We start from the raw sequence: 9,539 nt of genomic DNA, 5'->3' as shown, positions 1-9,539 counted from the left end.
CAAGTGTTGTAAAGCAGGAAACCATCCAAATGTGGTTGGTAAATTCTAATTAAAAACATTGTTCTGGAATTTTTTACTTGTTGGGAGTACATATGCATGGAGACTAAGAATTTCTTTCTATTGAGAAGCCTGCAGTGAAGGCAAGGAAGTCTTAAATTTAGGCAAGGATTTTAATTTTGTTCTTCCAGTAATGAAAAATATAGGATGACAAAATTGATTAATGGGACAATAGAGTAATAAGTTTTTCCATGTGAAGGAAATAAGAAGTTGAATACTCAAGTTAAAATGCATATTTATGTATTTTGCTTTTATGTAGCTGAGTCATAATTAAACAGTTCCACCAAATGGAATTTTACTTGTGATGAAGTTATTTTGCAGTTAATGGTGCTGTTCCTTCCTGGGCCAAGGTGCCACTGGGCCATGAGCTTTCAGACAGGGGACCAGTAGGAGTGTGACATACTAGCATCATGTTATTCTGTTCTCTTCCACTAAATTTACGACAGCTGTTGTTCTACCACTCAAAGCATAGATGGTAGCCTCAGTTTATTTTCAGAAATAAGACATAATTATTTTCTCCAAAATTTTAAAACCTCCATTTTTTCCTCTCTTAACAATAGCCATAAATCCTGAAATAGTAATAGGAATTACTTGGGTTTCAATGTTCTCTCCTTTCTAAATAACTGGGAAAGCCATAATTAAAATAGTTTCCATAACTTTCTATCTTATTAAGCATAATTAGATTTTTTACTATTATTTTTCCCTCTTAATACTTATTTAATCTGTTTTGTTTTTACAGGCATTCTAGGGAGAGCTGTGTTTTAAGAAAATATTTTCAATAAATCTACTTAAGAAACTCATCAGACAGTTTGAGCAACAAAACTAGTAGCAGTAATCACAAGTCATATTTCACTTCAAAGAAGCTTTTGAAACCACACTGTGGATTTCTGATCTGTTTTCTGTCCTCACAATCTAAATGACTTCAATGTAAATTAAAAATAGCAAACTATATGACTGCAAAGTTCAAAACCTACACCATGGAATTACTAACAGTCTTTCTTTCAGTTCTATTGTCTCCCTAAATTTAGAAATAATTGAAAACTTCCTTCATCTCCACTGAAAATTAGCACTGCCAGTAGAACATTTAGTAAACTTATTAAACTAAATCTTTAATTCATCTTTCTGAAGGTGACAAGGATAGTAGAAACTCCAGAGTACATGCATGTTGCAGTATGACAACACCAACATTAGGTAATAACAAACCCAATCTCCATGTCTCAGATGCAGTAAACTGAAGAGGCGGAAGTGTCTGTTTGCTCCTGCCGGCAGGTAAGGAGGTTCTTCTCTATTTCATCAGTCTGGAGATCAGTGCAGGTTTTCTGTTCATTATGGGAGAACAATCTTGTTCTGAACCTGTCTTGACTGCAACCTGCCTCTCAGAACCTGGAAACATGGATATGCCTATTTTGAGCAAGAAGAGCATGCTTAAAAAAATCATCACTGGCACTGTTAGCTAAACTCTGTGCTCTAGGACTGGGGTGAGTACCTTGAGGTCTCTTCAGATTGGTTAGGTCTAAAAACTGGCAAAAGAACTGTCCTGCATTTCCCAGGAATTCCAAATAATTTCCATGTGACCGAGGTTTAATTAATATCTCTGGAGTCCTCACAGCCAGTTTCTGTTTCTCCACCTGAATTATGGAGACTTCCAACTTCACAAAAATGGAAATTTATCCTGGGGAAGAAAACTCTGGGTAGGTTTCTGTCTGAACATATGAAAAAATGTGAAAAGTGCTTTCAAGTAACAAAAGGTAGCTTCCTTACAGCACGAAGTGTAGCCACCTACCCCTTTATGGCAGCCTCTTTGTTAGCTGCTGGGTGGTTTAGAGCTCTTTGCTACCTGGCTGCACTGCTGTAACACAAAGCTGCTGAGCCAGATTTCCTCCCCTAAGGAACAGGACACACTGCACTTCTTAGGAAAGTTTAAAAACACATTTTCCTTGGATTTGTGGTTTAGTTTGAGTTATAGCAAACATTCTAGCAATGCTTTAAAATTGCTGCTTGCCTTTCTCATATTTCTGCCCTCAGCATCTTACAAACACTTCCTATATTTCATTCCTGTTTTACAGCTTCAAAGCGATTTCACTGCCAACTGAAAGCATAGGATTTGTTTACACTGGCCATTAAAACACTGATCAGAGCACCCAAAATCTCAGTTTGTCAAGAGAACATTATTCTGGTCAATTTTCCACCATGTATATGATCAAAAGAACCAGAACTCTGCTAGCCCTTCATGCAAATAAAATTATATGCACAAGGCACACTGTCAGTATTATCACCAGAGACATACTGTGTATTCATATAAGGCTATTTTAATGTGTTTCTGGTGTATCATACCTTTTTATAGATATGGGTGCTGATTTTAAAACAAAACCATTTTTGTTAGCTTGCTAAAAAACAAAACTAAAGCTTGGAAATATAACTACTATTTCTCTGTACATATTTTTGGCACAAATACAAATTCTTTTAGGGTACATTACTCTGTATCCTGCGGATGAAAATGAGCCTAGCCATTGCATGTTTTCAGCTGACTGGATGCAAATCTTTGAAGATGCAGAAGCTACATAACAATATTTAAGATGACATTGTGCTTGAGGAGGCAAGTCCTTCTCAAGCACAACAACATACTATTTGGAAAGCTTGCAAGATTTATTAACATGACCACAGCACCATGCAAAATGTGACTCTGCCATTTCTTATTTTGTTCTGAGCATATCCAGACATGAGACACCCTGGACAGCTTCATTTTGAAGTCCAATTGTGAATACACAATGCTCAGATAGAAGGAAGGCATAAACAAGTCCACTCGAAGTTGTTGTCTGCTCAGTTTCTAGATCAACTGTCTTCAGCAAAGCAAGCAGCAGGATGAAGCTGCAGAACCTGAACCTGTTCCCTGTTTCTGGAGCACAGTGAAAGCCTTGCAGTGACTGCCACCAAGGACTGGAGATGTATTTTGGTGCTGTTTAGATGCTCATCCTGAATATGCCACAACATAAGGTAGATCTGTACATACCCCTTTCTTGGAAGTACAATCATTCTCAGAATAATAAAAGGGTTTTACATATATTTAAATTTAGAAGCTGGTTTATTTCTGAACAGACACTAGAAGAGCATACTTTTAAATCTGAGAAAATTCAAAACTAAACTGGAAGACAAGATAATTTGAGGGTGTTCCAGTCCCAAGTATCGCAGCAGAGCCAGCCTTCACATCCAATCTGGGCTTCAAACTCACAACTCAGTCACTTCCCAAGTGCCCACACTGCCCTCTTTCAAACCTTAGGGAAGGGTGATTTTTTAGCTCATCTCCTGTTTTGCCTGTGATTTTGATGTTGTTCTCCTCAGGAGACATGTACCCATGTTTGCTGTGCTATTTCCTTGCTGGGTTTTCCATTTTTCCTTCTGTTTGCTCTGTCCTTCTGTTGTGAATCCTCTCTTCTCTGATCATTTCCATGAATTTCTGGGGAAGGTGGCAACTCCAGAAGGCAGAGGAGGACACAATGTCTGAAGCTGGACAGGGCAAGGAGACTTCCTTTCCACTGACCTGCTGTACCCTTTTGAAAGAAATTAACTTACAAACTTGTGATATACTGATATTTTCCCCATATATCCTAAAAATCCCCTAAATCTTATCATAGTGCACCTTTAAAACTGAAATAAAAAGAAAAAAAAGAGAAAATTTTTTAAAAATACATCTAAGATTACACAAAATTACAACAAAGCTTAATGTAGCTAAGCAAAGGTTCCATGGCATTATGTACTGCTGCATCTCAGATATTCCTTCTCAGCTGGAGAACAGAACAAATGGAGTGAATAGGCAGGCAAAAAAAGCAAAAGACAACTCCTTTCCAAGCATCATTACATTCCTCCTCTCCCCAACACATGAGCACTCTAAAGCAGTGTTTTCCTGGGCTGTGGTCATGTCAGGCTCTGCAGGTCTTGAAGCTTGCATGTCTGCACATCCCACACATGCTACCAAGTCCCTGGTGCACATGACATTTCTTATGTGCCTCATTCAGCATTTCAGTGGTGCCTACTCAGCATTTTGACACATCAGTGCCTGCTGAGCACCCTGATCATGCCATCTGGAGGAAGTCCTAGGTCATACCACCAGGGTAAGTCACCTATACCAAGCCCTACACACTTTCTGCGCCTCAGCCAAAAAAAAAAAAACAACCAAACAAACCCAAATAAAACCTTCAAACCTATTGGAAACTAGCTCATCTTTACCAGCTGTAAGGACATGGTCTTAAGAACAATGTTCCATGAATAGAAAAGAGCTCATCTGTTTAACAGCTGTGTTTGAGAAAACTTCTTAAACTGTGTGACTGTGGACAGTGTCTGAGAGGAGACTGAGGTCCTGCTTCACACATCCAGGCATTTTCTCCACCTGTGTTCTGACCAAGGCAAAGCCATCCAGAACTGAAAATAATATCCTGGTGGATGTGGGCTGATCCTTGCTGCTGAAACAAGCAGTGAGGGGCAGGACTGAATATTGCAAGCATAGAACTGACCAGGTATCCATATAACCAGACCTGCCTGGCTTCAGGCACAGGTCTGCAGTAGGTTCAGCTGGCTCCTGGCACTGACTGAGCACAAACACCACTGTCTGCTCCCTGTTGTTCACACCCAAAGAGAATCTGGCTTGTTTAATATAGAATAACAAAAGCCAAAAGAGCATCTGTCTTCTAAATATATAAACTATGTAAACTCTGGGGACACACATCTGCTTAAGTTTAAAATTAACCTTTGGTCAGAGACAGACATAGTCTGGGCTCAGATAAATTTAGGTATAAACACGTGAACAGTGAGGGTGTGAACCAGCCTTTTGGTGGGAATTGCAGGCAGCTGTGGAGGGGAAGGCAGGAGAGCACAAGAGGAGGACAAATCTACATTAAAGCTGTTTAAGGACTGTAATTAGGGGTGAATCAAAAGCTGTGAAGGAAAAACAAACAAACAACCTAAACCAACCATAAAACCAAGAAGAAAGTAAAAAAGATGGTAATGGTTAAACTAACAGAATACCACCCTGTAAACTGTTCACAGACTGCCTGCTGTTATCAATAGATATATTTTGCTGTGATTGGAAGCCTAAAGTAGAGAGCTACGAACTGGTGATTGCATAAATGTCAGTCTGTGTAAGACTGTGAGGAGCCAATGACTGTGCAGGGAACAAGTTACTCTGATGCTGCTGCCACTCATTAAAAAGTAAAGCTAAGTTGGCTAAGAGGTAAGGATGGTGTTTTCTGTGTACATATGATATTACTAACCATTTCACTATTCTAAAATCCTTGTTTCCTTTGGTTATTCAGGTTTCTATTGTCTTGGAAAATTTCAGTGGTTAGTTTGCAAATACCTGATTTATGTTGTTTTTGGGGGTTTGGTCTGTATTAGGTTGGGTTGGGGTTTTTGGGGGTTTGGTTTGTTTATTTGGTTTTGGGTTTATGCTGTTGATGTTTTTGGTTTTTTGAGGTAAAAGCTTGAATTTTGTTGTGTGGGGGAAACAAATCAGTTAGGGCAACAGCAGAGCTACTCTGAGAATCTTGTTCTCCCTCACAGTTTTGAGGAGCAGTCAGGAAGATCACTATCTCTCTCTCTCTCCAAAGACACAAGACATACACAGGGAAAGAAAATCAGTGGGGATAAATGTGTGGAAGGGATTGCTGTTGCTGTTGTGTTAAGGTTTTACTTGTTTTGGACTTAGTTTTGCTGGTGGTGAGTTCTGGGGTTTGCTGCTCGGGATTTTCTCCCTGTTGCTCACTGGCAGCCAGCTGCTCTTTCTGCAATCTATCATTGTGCTGCTGCTTTCCAGAGAAATACAGTCTTAGCTGACAAGACAACTTGACCATCCTCATTGTTTTGAAGAGCCTGTGGAAGCTTGGAAGTAAGTGGAGGCTCCTTGGTATGGTCACATGAATCTTTTTTAAATCAGTTATCATACTTTCTGAAGTAGCCTTAAGATAAATAATGACATCACTGCACTAGCAGAGCTAAAACCTGTGAAGTATTTGGGAGAAGCATGGGAGATGCTTCCCATTTTAGATTGAGAAATGTGACCTTTTGAGAGTGCAGATGGGATCTGTCTGAAACAACAAAGAGAAAGAGCTGGAAACATGGTGCAAATATGCCAACAAACTTGAAGACATTTTTTTTGCCAAATGGTCTAACAGTTTGAAATATGTCTGTGAATGATGAAGTGCTTGGAAAGCTGTTGTTGACCTCTTTCAAATCTCTCAAAAAATGAGAGAAGGGATTACCTCTGTAGATGCTCTCTAGAGTTACCTTTGAAGACCTCCAGGACATGCCAATAATCTACCTATGGGAGGGAAAGTGATTCTCAGTGAAGTACACTGTATTTGGCCTTTCTGTGCTGGAAAGACAAACACTCTGTCAGTCCTGCTGACTTCCACAGTTAACCCAGTGCTTCCTAGATGGTAGTGTTTTGAGGCTTTTTTCCCCTGAAAAATATTGCCATTATATATGTCTGTGATAAAATATATTACCCTTGACCAGTTAAGTGGTCCTCTCTGATTCTCTGTGTAGATGTATCCTGACATTGAACCACCAGGTACTGAAGGTGTAGAGCTCAGATATTAGAATGGTAAGGAACTTAAATATCTAGGAAGACCCCTGATAAATGATACACTCTGCAGATAAACCTCTGCCAAATTCTATTCAAATAGCAAAGGGATAATGTGAATATGACTCTAATGAAGGAAGGCTAGAGTTGCCATAATGCATGCAGGTGCAATTGCTCCAAATCTCTCTTAAAATCCATTTTCCTGCCAGTGCTCATTCTTCCTTTAAACAGAAGTTAATACTCTGCTGACATTACTGAACTCCATCATGCTCATTATCTCAGGCTAGCATTTAGATCAGGTTTTTGGAGGTGAAAGACCAATTCATTAACTCTATTGTGTCACTCAATGACTTCCTGTGGAGAGATCATAAGTCAGATGGGGGTGTCACTGCTGGAAGATAAAAGACAGCTATAAAGTAGGAAGACAACTGGTATAATTCACAAAAATGAGGGGAAAAAAATACTCTATAGCCTTTAATTTCTATTCATAGTTCAGGTTTTAAGCATGTTATTTAGATAACAGTGCATTTGAGATATTTTTTTCTTTTTTAATGAGTTTCAGATATGGAATGGAAGAGGTTATTGGTTGGTTATTTGTTTTTCATTTAAAGCAGAAAATTAATATAGGTAACAACACAGTAATCCCTGCTAAAAAAAAAAAAATGGGTTACTTAAAGCCAGATGTGTTGAAATGCCCACATACATTAATTTTTCTTGGCTTATAGGTAAAAAATACGAGTGTTTGGAAAATTATTACTTTGTCAAAAAGAAAGCATTATGAAACTATTTTAGTTTTTGCTTAAGATAAAAATTACTCCCAGGAATCAAAATCCATCTATTTGATTAAAATAAAATCTCCATACTGTTTCTTATTGTTAAAGAAAATATTGATTTTTTTAGAATACGCTCTGGAGTATCCTAAAATAATTCTTCTCCCTGAAAGAAAGAAAAATTCTCCCTGAAAGAAAGAAAAATTCTCTCTGAAAGAAAGAAAAATTCTCTCTGAAAGAATTTTCTAGAACTTTTATACAGAAAGCTTCCTACTGCTACTATTTATGACTGAACATGAAGTTTCTCAAGTTGCACATGGGAGATAAACAAGAAAAAAATACTTTTTGTGGTTGTAATTGAGTTTTTCCTACAAAATTTTCAAATAGAAGCCTTTTCCAGTGTAATTAACAACTACTCAATGTGAAGAAGCAGCGTCAAATAAGGAACACCTTTGCCAGAGAGCTTCGCAGACTCTATTCAGCTTCCCTCTACCTGCTGCTCAATAAAACTGTGGGACATCATAGAATCATAGAACAGTTCGGTTGGAAGGGACCTGAAAGATCACCTGGTTCCAGCCCCCTTGCAATTGGCAGGGACACCCTCCAGTAGAGCAGGTTACTCACAGCCCCATCCAACCTGGCCTTGAACACTCCAGGGATGGAGCATCCAGAGTTTCCCTGGGAGAAGCTGGGCAACCTGCTCCAGTGTCTCACCATCCTCACAATAAAGACCTTCTTCCTGATAGCTAATCTAAACCTACTGTCTCGCAGTTTAAAGCCATTTTCCCTTCTCTTCTCACTACAAGACCTTGCAAAAAGTCCCTCTCCAAGTCTCTTGCAGGCCCTGTAGGTACTGGAAGGCTGCTCTAAGCTCTGCCAAAATCTTATTTTCTCCAGGCTGAAGAAGGCCAAGCCTCTCAGCCTTTCCTCACAGGAAGATCTTTGGAGCGACTCTCTCCCCGCCGGGCTGTGAAAAGCCTCGCGGGACATTGCTGGTGGCGCAGCGCGGCGCCTGCAGTACCCGCCTCTCGCCGGCAGAGGGCGCGCAGTGCGGGCACGGCGGCTGCTCCAGGGCTGCTTACGGGCGGTGCTGGTTGAGCCTTACTGCAGCACAGGGAAAGAATCCTTGTACAACAATGCCGACATCAAAACCTCTAAACATTTTATAGCCTGTTCCTGTACGTCAGTACCTTTCGGTAAACTCCCTCCTGCGGTCGATGGCACCGGGATTGCCAGCAGGTAACGCCGGCCGAGGGCTGGTAGCAAACATGAAACCTGCAGCTGTTCATCAGTCACTGCCTGAAAAGCAACAGCACCGTTCCCACAACTTTTAAGGTCTTGAGCTATCAAAAAAAAAGAAGCCAACTACTTCGGAAATGTAAGATGTTCTTCAATTTCTGATGTATTCACAGAATCACAGAATGGGTCAGGCTGGAAGGGACAACAGTGGGTCATCAGGTGCAACCTCCTGGCTCAAGCAGGCTCATTCTAGAGCACATTGCACAGGATTGTGTGCAGATGGTTCTTGAATATGTCCAGTGAGGGTGACTCCACACCCTCTCTGGGCAATCTGTTTCATTGCATGGTTACTTTCACAGTAAAGTTCTTCCTCATATTCAGGTAGAACTATCTGAGCATCATTTTCTGCCCATTGTCTCCTTTCCTATTGCTTAGCACCAATGAGAACAGCTTGGCTCCATTCTCTTGTCAGCCTCCCTTTACATACTTATATATTAATGAGGTGCTCAAACCCTCTAACCCCAAAAAATCCTGCAAAAAATATCCCTTCATATTCATTATTGATAAAAGTTAGTGCAGTTCCCAGGCTGTACGTGAAAAAATAAGTAAGTTTTCCTTTCTCCTAGCTGGTTTGGAAACAGCTTTCTTCCCTTCCTCACCCTTCCCCCACTTCAGCTGACTCTCTTTAATGCTAAGATATTCCTACCTTAAATGAGAATCCCTTTCTCAGATCCTTTAAAAATGAAAACTACAATTGAAAGGAAAGAGTAAAAAAAGAAATTTCAAGGTGGTATCAATCTTCCTGTTATTAATGCAGTTATTTATTGATTAGGTTCCTCTTACTGTGTTATCTGGGAGCATCCTATGTTCTACTTTTCATCTGGATTGGAGCACTCTTG

The sequence above is a fragment of the Lichenostomus cassidix genome, chromosome 2 (genome assembly GCF_008360975.1).
Source record: "Lichenostomus cassidix isolate B80296 chromosome 2, HeHo_3.0, whole genome shotgun sequence".
In the NCBI taxonomy this organism is placed as follows: domain Eukaryota; kingdom Metazoa; phylum Chordata; class Aves; order Passeriformes; family Meliphagidae; genus Lichenostomus; species Lichenostomus cassidix.
The sequence above is the reverse complement of the archived record's forward strand: the minus strand, read 5'-3'. Positions refer to the sequence as shown.